Here is a 15,102-nt window from a genome sequence, read left to right on the forward strand (position 1 = left end):
CATTTAGATATCAGACACGACTGCAGATGACACTTTAATCCATTGCTTCTCTTGATTCACAGCGGTTAACACTAATAGTTAACACTGATGGTTGACACTGATAGTTAACACTGATGGTTGACACTAATGGTTGACACTGATGGTTAACACTGATGGTTGACACTAATGGTTGACACTAATGGTTGACACTGATGGTTGACACTAATGGTTGACACTGATGGTTAACACTGATGGTTAACACTGATGGTTAACACTGATGGTTGACACTGATGGTCAACAGTGATGGTTGACACTGATGGTTGACACTGATGGTTGACACTAATGGTTAACACTGATGGTTGACACTGATGGTTAACACTGATGGTTGACACTAATAGTTGACACTGATGGTTAACACTAATAGTTGACACTGATGGTTAACACTGATGGTTGACACTAATGGTTAACACTGATGGTTAACACTGATGGTTGACACTAATAGTTGACACTGATGGTTAACACTAATGGTTAGTAATGGCAGAAGTTTTCAGAACTTACTCCATCTATTCCTAACTTCTGTCAATCATATTAGCACCTGCTTCACCTTGTGCTCAAATGATATCACCAAGGTAACAAAACTTCTTTCCTAGAACTATCCTTCTATGGAACACAATACCATGGGGCTGTTTCCCAGCTGACTATAACATGGTCGTTTTCAAATCTAATGTAAATAAGTTCTTTTTATGCAGCCCTCTTATAGAAATAAACCCTACCCAAGTTATATTATTACTGATTGTTATGGTGGTGTCTCATCGTCTAACACTCATTAACCCTTGTCTTAGGCTGACCTCCAGGCCTTGATAAGCAGTGATCACTAACTGAAAACCCCCCCGAAAAACAAACAAACAAAAACAAACAAACAAAAACAAACGACCTCAATAACTTCACATTCAGATATACTTTCTCCATGTCTGAGTTCTCATCTATCTCTATAACTGTGGAATTTCTACAGGCCTTCTATATATATAAAAGCGAAAATGTATGTTCGCTTTTTGTGTATGTCCAAGAAAGGCTTTTTTCAGAGAAGCGGTCAGTCGCCTAACAACTTTTTATATCACATGTAAATCGTAATATCTCAGAGTTAACAACGGAGCTCACCTGTCTATTTAATTTGCTCGACTTCGGGAAGATAAATATTCAACAGCTTTCGCTCGCCGCATGTAGGTTAGGCCTTTTCCTATAATAAAAGTGACACTAATTGTCTAGGTATTTTTCCGGTCTCGATCGCCGGAAATGTCCGAAAGCAATGAGCTTTGATCAATGTGGAAATATTATTTCCTTATATCAACAATTGCTATTCAATTTGGACAAGTGGAGCTGTTTCCCCCTACCCCCGACATCTTGGGGGGGGGGGGGAAGCGTTCCCGCACTAAATGAAATGCTATCCCGCAGTCAAAAGTTGACCTCATTAAGTCATTAAAATGTGCACCTGCTAATTTAAGTAATTAAATAAATTCAAACGTGTTTCCGTTAGTATCTCGCGATGGCCCAATGGTTAACGTTACACTCTTTTTTATTCACACTTTAATTTCCAACTTTGCCTCAAGGGTTCGGCTTCGATCCTCATACTTACCTACCAAAACATTTTTTTTTTATTTTACCCCCCCCCCCCGGAGTTTTGATTTACCTAAAACCACACACACCTCCAATCACCCGGGCAACACTGGGTACCCCTCGTTAGTCTATGGTATAAATCTCACCTGTCTGTATGTATGTATGTATGTTTGTATGTCTACCTAAAACTTTTGACAGAGGCGATGGATTTTAACAAGATCGGTATCATTTTGAAGCTCGACCCTTCAATTGACAAATATGTAAAAATTGGCTAAAAACATTAATTCCTTCACCCTCAACTGGGCACTTTTCTACAAAGAAGGTCGAATTTTTTGCTGACATTTTTGCAAGTCATTCAAACTTTGCATCAATGACGTCACATAAAAGACGTTATTTCGACCATCCGTGACATTATAATCACGGTGGCTGCATTGATAAGACCGTTTTTGTTTTTTACCTTCTTTTCCTCTGGCACATTACGGGTTAAAGCCTACTTACTACTCCTAATGTTTTTTTGTGTCCGCAATTTTCCTTCTTTTTTTTTTTTCACTCAACCGACACTCTTACACACACCTCCACTTTCTTTTCCGACTTCAAGTCACAGGTTTGAGCTTGCCTGCCTACTACAACTTTTTTTTTTTTTCTCAACACACACCTACAAACACACGGGCAATGCCGGGCACCCGGTGCTAAATAAAGTAAACATAAAATACAATTTGTTTTTTTCATACTTAGGAATAAAAAAAAAAAAGAAAGAAAAGTTTGTTAATGATTCATTAATTTTTTTTCAAGTATCAATATCATGATCAATAAACTGTTGCCATTTTCAAATAAAGAAATGACACATTTGACATTAACTGCAAACTGCCATCTTTGTTACTTTTTATTAACCGGATGATCAGATTCACTTGTTAATATGAGAAAAAAGTTGAAACTTGAGCATTTTAGTTTTTGTTTTCATTTTTAAAAACTTCCATCCAGAACAGGGGGAGACAATTCAAAAGTTCACATGAAAATTTAAATTCTGCAATAAAAAAAAAAAGAAAAAAGAAAAATCCGTTTTTTTTTTAATGTCATATATTTTCATATAATAACAACTTTTATTAATTTCAGAATTTTCTTTTCTGAGATTGTTCATTAAAAATCCCTTTGAGAAATAAAGTCATTCATTTTCATATAATGACCATTTTCATTCATTTAAGAAAAAATACAAAAAATGTATGTTGTAATCTATTTCGATATTCTAATTATTTTTAAAACCTAAAATACATTATTGTAATTCAATAAATGCACAGCTAATTAATGTTTTATTTTGTGTTATTGATTTAATTTAGTGTTTGTTTTGCTTTTACCAAAAGATTACATGATATTAGCATTTTTGTAGAAACTTCTTGAATTGTCTTTCCCTGTTCTGAGTGGAAGTTCTCAAAAATAGAAACAAAAATTGTTTGTTTTTGTTTTTTTTACTCATGTTCACCCCTTACAAAGCATATCGCCACTTGGACGTAAGGGGCTACTATTTATGGCCATGTCTAGGAAAGATTAACAAGATATTTGTTTATGTTACATTTAAACTTCTGCATATCAGTACAACCAGGGAAGCAGGCAGCAGGAAGGGAATTCCAAAGTCTAGCTGTTCGAGGGAAGAAACTATTAGAACAGAAAGCTTTCTGGCATTTAGGGACAACAACAGTGAAGGGGTGAGATCTTATTGCTAAGCGGGTTTGTCAGGGATATGTATGTCGAGGGGGTACAGGTGAAACGAGTTCATCAGAACACATTCCATTAAAATATTTGTAAAACAGGCACAGTGATGCAATATTGGGACGATGAGACAGGGGCTGGAGTTTAGTTGATAAAGTGGGACCGATTAGATTGACAACTCTTTTTTGGACTTTATCTAAGAGGGAGAGACTAGTGGTAGATGCATCAGCCCAGATGTGGCAACAATACTCCATGCATGGGCGAATGGTTGCCTTGTAAAGGTACAAGATATTCTCAGGCGTGGGTAGTCTTCTAACTCGATAGAAAGAACCCACCTTCTTTGCAGCAGCCTTTGCAATGTCCTCTATGTAATTTTTCTCAAAAGCTAAAATTCACATGTGCCAAAAGTGTTTTTGCGACATGATAGTAACACACTAGCCATATTGGAATTCTCTATCATTTGAAAATTGTGTGTGTGTGAGAAAGAGAGATATCTTTTCTCAAAATATTCACCTCCCTTCCATCACAGGAAGATGTGGCATAAAGCCAAATAGAGAGACTAAGTCAACGCACAATAGATGGAACACTTTCACGCTTTAAAAATTGCTTGAGCAGCCTGATTAATATTCCCAAGTAAGGGAACCTTTGACAATTAGCTATAAACTAACTCCTTCTAAAAAAGAGAAGGTAAAGCCTGGGAGGATGGACTTTTTAGAGCTGAATGAAACAAATACCACAGCCTGACAAAAAAAAAAAAAAAGTGGCTGCAAATCCTACTTTCCTAACCTTATTTTCTTGCTGTGAGAGGTAGATAAATAAAAACTCTTATGAGGTTTATAACTGAATTGCACAAGTAGTGGAGTTAAATATCTCACCAGAACTTATTATTGCACATTTATGGTGCATTTTGAAAAAATAGTTAAGGAGTTGATATCATCTATCGCTAACACTAGAAAAACTGGAGACTGCTTTAGGTAAAAACTAGACAAAAATTTCTCTTAGAAAAAAATGAAAACATTATATGAACCCAGAGCTCATATTGAATTGATTTTTTAAAAGGTAAAGCACATAGGAAAAATATGAAAAGCTTGTGAGTTAAAGCAATATTGCATCGTTTGCTCCAAATTATCAACCCTTATCACAAAAAAATGCTGATTATATATATAATATATAAACAATGTCAATAATTTTAAATATTTCCCTTTTTATTTCATAAGGCTGACTGATGAGGCAAAGATGTTGGATGAATGTCAGCATTGCTTAACTTTGGTGATTTGATGTGTCAATGTGATTATGCTATATCTATAATATAAAGCTGAACGTCTGTGTGTGCGTGTGTGTGTGTGTGTGTGTGTGTCTGGTTACGAATAGGCTCCTATATGGTTGACTATTATAGAAAACTGATCACATATAATGATAGAAGATGTATCGAGACACAAGAATGTGTATGTTTGATCTGGCATAATGATGATTCATTAAAATTGTGGGGTCTGCATACGCGACTGGTCCACAAAGTATGGAAATAAAAAATTAAAACAAAAAAAAACGTTTACAAGTGTTTTTGATATAGATGTACATAATAATACTTTAATAAGTATGTTTTAACTTAAATAGGGATGGTATAATAAAATTGTGGGGTCTGCGTTTGCATCTGGCCTCCATAGAATGAAAATAGGCACAAACTTTAATAAAGACTTTTCATATCTATCTGTGTAAGTATACTTTGATAATTATGTTTCAGTTTGAAGAAATATGGTATAATAAAATTATGGGGTGTTCGTTCGCACCTGACCTCCATAGAATGGAAATATGTCACAAAGTTTAACAAGGTTTTTTAATATAGATCCACAGAATATTGTGATAAGTGTTTCAGTGTGGACAGGTATGGTATAATAAATTATGGGGTTTATCTATTTTATTTTTACTTTCATCATATTTTGCTTTGGTTTTGATACCCCCAAATTCGAAGCTATCTCTTTACAACCCTTCCTTTTCATAACCTATCATACTTTCATAAATCAGAGTCCATTTTCTGTAGGCTGTTTTTGAACCCAGTCAACGACGGGTACTTTTGCTAGTATATATATATATATATATATATATATATATATATATATATGGGGCCAATGTCTGGTCACCTATGTCAAACTTTCTTTGGCCTTTGTTTTTCTGTTTTCCAGAAATGGCATCTTGCATGCTGCATGGAACTATGTCATATATATATATATATATATATATATATATATATATATATATATATATATATAATATAAAGCTGTGTGCGTGTGTGTGTTTTGTCACAAATAGGCTCCTTTATGGTTGACTATTTTAAAAAACTGATTACATATAATGATAGAAGATGTATCGAGGATCAGGAATGGGTATGTTTGATCTGGCAGAATGGTGGTTCATAAAAGTTGTGGAGTCTGCGTTCGCGCACGGCCCACAAAGTATGGAAATAAAAAATGAAAAAAAAAAAACGTTTACAAGGTTTGTTGATATAGATGTACATAAGAATACTTTGATAAGTATGTTTCAACTTTAATAGAGATGGTATAATAAAATTATGGGATCTGCGTTCGCACCTGTACTCTATAGAAATATGGCACAAACTGTAACAAAGACTTTTCATATCTATTTGCGTAAGTATACTTTGATAATTATGTTTCAGTTTGAAGAAATATGGTATAATAAAATTATGGGGTGTTCGTTCGCGCCTGACCTCCATAGAATGGAAATATGTCACAAAGTTTAACAAGGTTTTTTAAAAGGGGTGAGGGTCCACAATAACACCTTAACTTTAATCTTAATTCACGTTAGCTTTTATTTATTTTTTGGAGTTGAATCATATTGTGTCCAATAAATTTACCTCATAAATTCACTTTCTTATTAAAGTGAAAGCCAACAAAAAAGTCGGAACTTTAGATAATTCTCGACACTTGGCACGTGGCACTCTTTCGAAAATAGATAAATAGATAAATAATAAAAAATAAAAACATTACTTGTTATCGTGTCAAAAGAAGGAAAACATCCTGCTCACATGAATACGTGTCTTTTTAAAAACATTTACATAACCTTTTTATTTTTATTTATATATCTGTTTAAGCTTTTTTTTTTTTGTCAGTGTACTAGAAGGAATTCAGTGGATTACAACTCTTTCTGCGTATTCTTTACATTACAATAGTACAATCCTGAATCCAATGGTGCAATACTACACCGTTCAATACTGTAAAACTGAAACGAAGCTGTTCTGCTTGAAAAGGGCGCCATTTTCTTCTTATTCATATTTATATCGATTCTTTGCTTTAAAAAACTAAAGTAATTACGTGTTTACTTTTTTAATGTTCCATTTTGCTGTTTTAGATTATTTTACTAAAGTAAATAAAGCTTCATTATTTTTCAAAACTTTGTTTCTTTGTTTTTCGATATTTCATCAATATTATTTCATAAGAGTGTTCAGCAGAAAAGCCAACAAACGACTACCCGAAAAAATAAATATTCAAGAAATAAATGTTATCATAGTCAATAAAAGTTCAGTTCATGCTTTTTTGTTTTGAAATAGTTTTTAATGCTCTTTACTTAAAATAATTTCAGCGAACTGAAATTAAAACAAAATTTGAGGTGATAACTACTTAAATGAATTTTTATATAAACTACACATGCCATAATCGAATATTCCTCAAGCACAAAATAATGGAAAACATTAAAATATGTTTATAAATATTCCTTACTTTGACGGAACTCTCTTAAATTGTTAAAACAGAATGCTCAGGTGCCCCTCCTTCAAATTGAAAACGGGGCTCTCCATTTCAAAATCGCTGCCATTCTGATTTCTTTTTAAACTGGTTCGTGAATTAAAAAAAAAACAATTTTTACAAACTACTTAAAAATACAAACTAATGAATTTTTCTACCATAAAAGTAACTTTTATTGACGATGATAACATTTATTTCTTGTATATTTATATCATTACATATATAACATTTTCTCTTTGTAAGGAAACATCATTTTGTTGGTCACTCTTGGCTATGAATGGAAACAAAGTTAATATAAAAAATATATTTTTGCGAAAAATATCTTTACTTTTATCATATTTTGCTTAGGGTAAAATTTTTGAGTATCAAAACCTATCTCTTTACAACCCCCTCCTTTTCATAACCTATCATACTTTCATCAGTCACAGTCCATTTTCTGTAGGCTGTTTTTGAACCCAGTCAACGACGGGTACTTCTGCTAGTATATATATATATATATATATATATATATATATATATATATATATATATATATATATATATACATATATATATATATGACATGGTTCCATGCAGCATGCAAGATGCCATTTCTGGAAAAACAGATAAACAGAGGCCCAAGAGAGTTTGACATAGGTGACCATACATTGGCTCCCTTTGTTTTGGATTTAAAACCAACGGTACCAACGTTTTTCTCATCTTCCATAATACATATATGAATAAATACACACACATACACATATACATATATGTGCAAGTAGTTTCTTCTGCTTCAATGCACACACACACATATTATGTATGTGTGTATTGAAACAGGAGAAACTAATGCAGTTTATGCGAAAGTGACTGAGAAAAAAGAACATTAAATCCCTGTTACGGGACATCAGGTGCATATACGGATAACAACATTTTTTTTAAATTACCTTTTTGATAGTATGTATACAATGATCATTGTCTTCTATATTTAGATACATAACGATATAAATGATATCAGAATGAGAGAAATGCGCATTATATACTCAGCAAAGATAGTGTGACAAAAGATCATGACTAATGGAATCAATGAAGATCAGGTTACTCTCAATTTCGAGAACAGGATATTTCATTACAAGATATGATTACATGAAACGTTGGCACACACACACACGTGATCAAGAGCTCGTCCAGAAAGAACTGATTCAGCAATGAGTTCTAGTTCTAGGGTTCTAATGTAGTTAGTTCCTAGAACTCACAGGTGATTGAATTCGCCTCTAGGAAATTCAGTGTTTTTTTTGTTTTTTTTATTATTATTTTTTTTAATTCAATTTCACCCCAAACAAGGCACAGTGCCAATTTGAAGTAGGGGGCTACTATCAGGGACATAATTTGCATGGGCACTATGAAGGAAGATGAGCAACAAGATGCTGTTCACATTGCACTTGAACTTCTGCATATCAGTACAGTTGGGAAAGCAGAATTCTGGAAGGGATTTCCAAAGACTTGAAGTTCTGGGGAAGAAACTATTGGAGTAAAAGGCTTTCTTACACCTAGGGATCTCTACTATAAAGGGGTGGGACTTAGTTGCTTGTCGGGTTTGTCGGGGGTAGTCACGTCGAGGAGATACAAGTGCTTGTAGTTCATCAGAGCATTCACCAGTAAAGTATTTGTAGAATAGGCAAAGGGATGCAACATTTGTCGATTGGACAGTTCAGGACCTATCAGGTTGGCGACTCTCTTTTGAACCCTGTCCAGGAGTGAGAGACAAGCAGCAGATGCATCAGCCCAAATGTGACAACAGTACTCCATACATGGGCGAATGGTGGCCTTATAGAGGTACAGGATACTTTCAGGCGTAAGTAATTTTCTAGCATGGTAGAGAGAGTCCACCTTCCTCGCAGCAGCCTTGGCAATGCTCTCAATGTATCTATTCCAGTTCATGTTCCCTGTAAACGTTAGGCCGAGGAGTTTAAAAGAAGTACTTTCTTGGCCATTGCTATTGTTGGTAGAGAAGGTTTCTTGTAGTTATTGAAGGAAACAAGCTTAGTCTTGGCAGCATTGAATGTGATCATCCATTTTTGTCCCTGTTACACTACAGATTGGAGGTCATCCTCTCGTGTTTCTGCCATGTCCTTAGTTATGTTTCATTTGTTTTCCCCTCATGCCTATTATAGAGAGTGGTGTCATCGGCAAAACAATTTTATCAGGGAGGTCATTTATGAATATCAGGAATAATAAAGGTCTAAGGATAGACTCCTGAGGTACTCCCGCATTTATATCATATTGTTTAGATGTACGACCATCGAGGACAACTTGGATTTTTCTCTTACTTAAGAAGGATTTAATTACATTATGTATTCTTCCAGTGATACCATATGATCTAATTTTCTTTAGAAGACCATCATGCTATACCCTGTCAAAAGCCTTAAATATATCAAGGGCTACTGCTCTACCTTCCTCTGTTTTGTCCAGTGAACAGTATATACGTTCAAAGACTACAGTTAAGATATCTGCTATTGAACGGGCTTGCCTAAATCCATATTGTTTGTCGGTCAGGAGTTTAGCAGCTGTTAGGTATTGGACTAGGACTTGAAACTCTTTATCGATTAAGTCTTAAGGAACCTAAAAAATAAACAAAACAAAAATGGACACGTTCTGGTTGACAACAGTTTACTTTCAACACACGTGACATATAAATAAACATTTTAAAAGATTAACTGTTTTGTTTTCCATCACAAGGTCGATTTATGAGGGCGAGAGAACATTTATTTTTCAATGTACGTGCAGTTTATTTTTTTTAATTTATAAAACTTTTTAATCAACAAACACAGCGATTCAATTTTCTTAGCAAATTGCAATGTCAAAAAGCAATTTTAATCCTCTCGATTACTCTCAACAAAATATTTTTTTCAAACTAGAATATCTGCCCCAGAACAGATAAAATTTATTAATTCTCTGAACAGTTCCTGCATCACGTTTATATCTCCTTATGACAATTAAGATCAAGATACAAAGAAAAGGTCATTTAGTTAAAAATAAATATTTATGTAATATTGTTTTTTATTATATTATGTTAATTTCTGTAAATTTATAAAATTCATACATAGTTTTTAAAAAATCCTTTAGACTTACAACAGTTCAAACTTGTAAAAAAAAAATCAGTCACACATCTTAACGAACGATCATGCTTGGATTTAACAAAATTTGTGCCTACCAATCTCTTTCTTCTTCCTTAGTAATATGTACTCTTCCTATTCCTTTTTTATCAACCAATCAAATGTTTCTATTTGTGTGCAAACAAACTCCAAAAACACTATAACTTTTTAATAGAATATAGAGTTAGAAAATAATTGCTTTGTTTTTTGTTAAATTAAATTAATAAATTCAAAATAAAATCAGTCACTTAATCAGAATTCAAGAAACTATATTTTAAAAGTTATCTTAGCATTATGGTTGACCAATTTTTGATCCCAGCAGATTAACAGTCTCTGTGTGTTTTGTAAGGTCTAGTTACTTAACAATAGAAAAAACAAAATGGTGAGGCAAGGGTCATGTGAAAGTAATGTTAATTCTTGCTGTTTTTATGCAAATTAGATGATTCTGAGCTGCATAAAAACAGGCCATTTGAAGGACTGGGAGCATCATTTGAAGAAGGCGAGCATATGTACAGCAATGAGGTGTACCAGATTATTTACTTGAAGCAACACAAAGAAGACAAAAAGGGGATGAAGAAAAAAACTGCAGTTGTTCATTACTGAAGAAAACCACAACTGAACAGCAGCTCTTCATTTAAAAAGCTGAAGTCATGTTGTGTAGATAACACATAGCAATAGTTCATTTTCTTCATTTTCTTTTTTGTTAACAGATGTTGGGTATTTGTTGTGATGCACATCGATTTTTACTGTCTTTTTAATACAATTTTAATGACAGTATAAAATCATTTGGGGTTTTACAATTCTTTCAGAATTTTTCTTTTCATTTATATTATACAGGTTTTCCTTGATGCTATATAATATCGTGCAGGTCTTCCTTCAACTCATCCCCATTAGGGGGTGAAAGCAGCCATCCTAAATGTGACCACTATCTTTTATGGTTCAGAAGGAAGAAAAAGATTTTATCAGCTTATCTGCTATACATATCTATCCATGATGTCATATCTTGACAAATAGCTTTAATTCTAGTCTTTTAACTTCTGATTGAATTTTTCACTTTTTTCAACTTAATCTAACGTTATATTAAAAAAAAAACGTTTTTAACTTTATTTTTACATGCTACATTATCACAAAACAAAGTTCTTAATAACTAAACAAAGCATCACAGAATAATGATCCTCATTCAACAAAATTTTAACAAAGTTATAATAAATTTAAAACACATAATTCAGTTATCTAGAATCTAAAGTTATCTACAGTTATCATAGCACTAAAGTAAACAAATTCTTTGATTTATATATTTTAATTTGCCAAAGAAAACTAACAAAACAAAATTAGGCACAAGGCCAATCAAAAAAAATTGCAGAGGGATGAGGGGGGGGCATTTGGTCATCCTCGTCGCCGTACCTTTGGTTGTCTACGCTAATCCTAACTAGAGTTCTCATTCATCATAATACCACTAACACACTAGGAGGCATCCTACTTAAGATTCCCACATCAAATCGCTTTTTTTCCTCCCTTTTTCCTGTTTCTTAATCTCATTGAATCCCTATAAACTGTTACTGTTTAATAACTTTTTTGATGCAAGTATAATTAATTTCATATTGTTAGTTTCCTTTGGTGCATCAACCTGCAAAATTTATTGTATGATGAGAAGAATTGCATTCTTTAAAACTCCATGGATTAAGGTTTTTCTTGTTTTTCTGTACTCCTTTTTGGATAATTAAAATTTTGTATATTTTCCTTCCAAATTTATGGTTTTTTTTTTGAAAATTTGAATAATTTTTCAAAGACAATATCTTTATTTTATATATATATATATATATATATATATATATATATATATATATATACTGTTTATAAAAAAATAGAATTTTATAAAAAAAATATTGTTTTATGAGAGATAGAATTTCATTGGTGTGGGATGGGGGAAATGTTAAAAAAATAAACAAAAAATGTTAGTAACACCCTCCCAACCCTTTCTAGGTAGTAGACCACTGATTGTTTTCCGGCTTGATGGGTGCTGAAAACAAGCAGGTTAATTTCTAAAAGGGTCTCAATTCCAGACAGGAACAATGAAAATCTGGGTGGGGGAGTGTGTACCAATGCTTTGATCTCAGCAAGTTAACCGGACAGCAGCTCATCATATAAACAGCTAGAGTACTGTTGTATAGATACCACATAGCAATAGTTCATTTTCTCTCCTTATTTTATTGTTAGCAGATGCCATATATGTGTTGATTTCCATAGTCTTTTATAGAATAACTAGCAAGGGGTTACCCGGGTGTTTGGAGGTGTGTGTGGAAACTCTGGGGGGTGGGGGGAGAGGGGGTTAAAAAAGATGTTTTGGTAGGTAAGTATGAGGATCGAACCCAAAGCGTTGAAGCAAAGTTGTAAATTAAAGTGTGAAAAAAAAAAACAGTGCGACGTTAACCACTGCCCCACTGCGAGATGCTAACAGAAACACGTTTGAATTCATTTAATTACTTGGATTTGTCAGGTGCCCATTTTAATGAGTTAATGAGGTCAAGTTTGACTGCGGGGTAGTATTTCATTTACTGCGGGAACGCTTTTTTTTATTTTTATTTTCCCAAGATATTATAGGAAAAAGACTAATACACATGCAGCGAGCGACAGATGTTGAATATCTTTCTAAAATCGAGCAAATTAAATAGACAGGCGAGCTTCGTTGTTAACTCTGAGATATTATGATTTATATGTGATATAAAAAGTTTTAAAAAGTTGTGAACCGACTGACTGCTTCTCTGAAAAAAGCCTTTTGTAGACATACAGAAAAAGTGAACACACATACAAACATACATACATATATTTTCGCTTTTATATTTATAGAAGATTTTACTATAAGCAGAAAATCATTGGAGGCTCAATAATTCTTTTGGAAGTTTTCTTTTCATTTACCATATGCATGTTTTATTGATATTAATATCGTTAGGATCTTCCTTTAACCCATTCCTATTACGGGGAGGAAACAACTGTCCAAATTGTGACAACTCTCTTTTGCAATTCAGAAAGAAGAAAACGATTTTATCAGCATATCTGCTACGTATCTCTGGTGACTTCCTACCTACAACATCACATCTTGACATGTATTCTAATTTTTAACTTCTAACAGAATTTTCCACTTTTTCAACTTAATCTAACTTCATGTAAAATTACCGTTTTTAACATTATTTTCACACATGCACAAACTTGCTACGTTATTACAAACAAAATTCTTGATATTGTTTTTCAATTGACTAAACGAAGCATCATAAAATAATGATCCTCATTCACCAAAACTAAATTCAAAACACATAATTCAGGATAAAACTAAGGCAATTTTGTCTAACTCAATAAAAGTGAAAGTTATAAAAAAGAGACTTTCTTTTATTTTTCTATACCCCCTCAGCATCACTTTTTTCTGTACGACAGAAATTTACAAGTTAAATCATAAATAAGATTGAATGAAATAAATGATTATTGTTCATAAAATAATCTTAAAAAAGTACATAAGTTCTTGTTTTGAAAAGTAATTTTCCTTTTTAAGACATAATTGCACACAACCAATCCATGAAAAAATTATGGTGAGCTGATCAAATCTTTCTCTTCTTTCTGAACCACAAGTGAGTGCAGTCATATGACACACAGATAAAAATTTTACTGTATTTTTTTACAAGTGTATGTATCAGGGATACAGGATACATATATGAACTTCAGGCTGGAAATAATAATCATTAAAAGTAATCACTCCTTCTTTCGAAGGGGAGGCATATTTTTTTAAACATTCCAGAGTGACCCATTTTAGAGGAGCAGCTGGATTACCTATATTAACCCATTAGTACCCATTTTCTCTTATTTAATTTATAACCAAAAATCTTTTGTCAGCAAAATTACTTTAAAATATTTGCTTTATTTTATAGGGCTGTTGTCTCTGTGTATTTGTATGTTCAGTTAAAAAAAAAAAAAACAAGGAAAAAACAAACACCCACAAAGTTGGTATATTTTTGATTAGTATTGCTCTGGATGAATAATATCTAAAATTTAGAAAAAACTTTTTTTAAGGTCAACTGGGCCAGATTTTGTCAGAAGGGTCATTTTTTTCAGTGTTCTTACATATTTGAAAAGAAATTACTGACTCATGCCCGATTAATCTATTATATAAAAGACAGAAAAGAGGTGTGTGTGTGTCCAACTAGAGAGAAAGAGGGAATTAAGGAGAGAGGAAAACGAAGGAAGAAAGATGAGTAGAGAGAGGTACTGAGGAGTTTTATTAGAAATAAGGTAAACTTTTGCTTAGAGCAATGTCGGGTAGTCCTGATAGTACTATATGAAAATGTTGGTTATTTTATAAAGACGACTTCCTCCAAAAATTTTGGATTCAATAATAGATGAAACTTATTGTATCCTTCCACTCTAGATTTTCACAATAAACTGAGACATCAGTGTTGCCAATATAGATCTGATAGTGGATGTAATATTTGAAAGACACTTCAATCTTTATGACTAAAAAATACAGATGTTGCTGAAAAATGGTAAATTATCTTTCTGGTCCTAAAAAATAAACCATGGGTACTAATGGGTTAAACAACAAGCTTTGTGCTACATTCATGCTTATTTGTGGAAAGAACTGTAAATACCATACTCAGTAACTCATGGCCTTTGTTCAGTCTTGAGAGACAATGGATACCGGCTCCAAGGATGGTTGTGCTTATAATTACAAAGCAAGGATTGTACAAGCCCCTCTTCGTAATTTTGTGGATTCTTGGGCTAGCAGAACAGTTAAAGAATTCACCAGGCATGGTACACTTATTTACTGCTTTTTGAGCACCTGTAATTTCAATATATTGGCGGTACTGCAACCATGTGGTTTGAAATAAAGAAGCACATTTTCTGAATTTTTGAGATGAGGATTGATTATTCAT

At 33.1% G+C, this 15,102-nt stretch overlaps 1 protein-coding gene across 13 annotated transcripts in view; it reads right to left on the bottom strand.

Moving 5' to 3' along the window:
- The window catches only part of LOC145277655 (dixin-like), a 326,945-nt gene that overhangs the window by 125,707 nt on the left and 186,136 nt on the right, over positions 1–15,102 (bottom strand). The gene's annotated exons all lie outside the window — the stretch shown is intronic.

The sequence above is a fragment of the Euprymna scolopes genome, chromosome 6 (genome assembly GCF_053919585.1).
Source record: "Euprymna scolopes isolate OS-2025 chromosome 6, ASM5391958v1, whole genome shotgun sequence".
NCBI lineage: Eukaryota > Metazoa > Mollusca > Cephalopoda > Sepiida > Sepiolidae > Euprymna > Euprymna scolopes.